This window comes from Cyprinodon variegatus, unplaced genomic scaffold (genome assembly GCF_000732505.1).
Source record: "Cyprinodon variegatus isolate N-32 unplaced genomic scaffold, C_variegatus-1.0 Scaffold105, whole genome shotgun sequence".
Classification (NCBI taxonomy): Eukaryota; Metazoa; Chordata; class Actinopteri; order Cyprinodontiformes; family Cyprinodontidae; genus Cyprinodon; species Cyprinodon variegatus.
Genome location: NW_015150558.1, coordinates 295,209 through 296,771, shown reverse-complemented (window position 1 = coordinate 296,771; position 1,563 = coordinate 295,209). Strand labels below are relative to the sequence as shown.

The following is a 1,563-nucleotide window of genomic DNA, read 5'->3' as shown; positions in this document are numbered from 1 at the left end:
AAGAATTTCCCCATCGTGGGACAATAAAGGGATTTTCTATTCTATTCTAATGTTACATTCATCTTAGTCTTTAACAGTAATTGAATTCAATCCCAATAAAAATATTTTGACAAAGTATTCCACCCCCATTTTAGATATAAATCTAATAGAACCCCAGTCGGCTCACTCTCCAATTCAATTCAGTTAATTTCTTTAGCGCTAATTCACAACACATCTCATCTCAAGACACTTTCCAGTTCTCCAGATCATCCAGTCAGATTGATTCAAAGTTTTCTATCTGAGGAAAACCAGCTGATTGCATCGACCCACTGTCGCTGGGATTACCGTCGAGTCAATGATTCGATACAATCAATTGGTTTTCCTTAGATAGAAAACTTCGAATCAATTGGACTGTATAATCTGGATGAATTGAATCTGTAAAGTGCCTCGAGATGACATGGTTTGTGAATTGATGCTATATAAATAAAATGAATTGAATTGAGTAGTACAGGGATATGTACAACAGGCTTTTAGTAGCTGTAAGTAAACATTTTCTTTAGAAACCTGTTCATAAACAAGGTTTCTTCTTGTTAAATAGGAGTTTTTCCTCTCCACTGTCGCTGCAAGCATGCTAGGTATGAAACATTGCTGCAAAGTGAGACAAAATTGCAAGCAACTGTCCACTTTCTCTACTTGCTAAACCAGGAGCAAATCCTGCAAAGTCGATGACTGGATGCAATCAGCTGGTTTTCCTGCAATAGAAAACCGTTAATTAATGTGTCTTTGACATGTAGTTGATTCGCCTTTATTTTTCTGCTGATACACCTGAACTTCTCCAGCCCTCCTTTCATCATAACCTTCAGCCGGAACCACCTCTGTTATCTCCTCTAAACAGGAGCACCATGACAGCACGATGTTTCACCATGAAGCCATGAGTGGCTTCATGGTGAAACATCGATCAACTTTCATGATAAACTTGACCAAACTTTTCAACAATTCTCACCCTATTTGTGGATTTTTGGACACCATAAAAAAATTCAAAAAAATCTAGCTTTAAACAAGCATTAATTGTACATTACTAAAAATAATTATCACTTTAAATATTTTTTATATAATCTTGATGAAGTATAACATGTATATACTGCAGTCAGAGCAGCGTAAGGATGTGATCCTTTTTCCTAAATAGCAGAAAATCATGAAGAAAGCCTTTAAGAAATACAATAAAAAATGTTTCAATTGGTTGTAAAACTTCAAATCATACCAATAATAAAACAGTGAGATGACACCAGAGGTAGGCTTTACTTTGAATTAATTTTAGGACCCTCACCTGGAGTCCTGTTATCCTACATTATGTGGCCCCTAACCCTGAATTTAGGAAAGCTTTGTGCAAAAACAAGAGTATGGATTGAAAGCAGTTTTCTGACCCACCTTCAGAGATTTACTAGAGCTACAGAAGAAACATTCATTACAGGGACTGAAATAAGTATTCAGACCCTTTGCAGTGACGGTCATATGAGGTGCATTTCTTCTGGTCCTCCTTGAGATGGTTCTGCTCCTTCATTGGAGTCCAGCTGTGTTTAATTA

The 1,563-nt window shown here is 36.6% G+C and overlaps 1 pseudogene; it reads left to right on the top strand.

The window, feature by feature from the left end:
• Nucleotides 1–1,563, top strand: part of LOC107084621 — a 24,135-nt pseudogene that overhangs the window by 21,317 nt on the left and 1,255 nt on the right.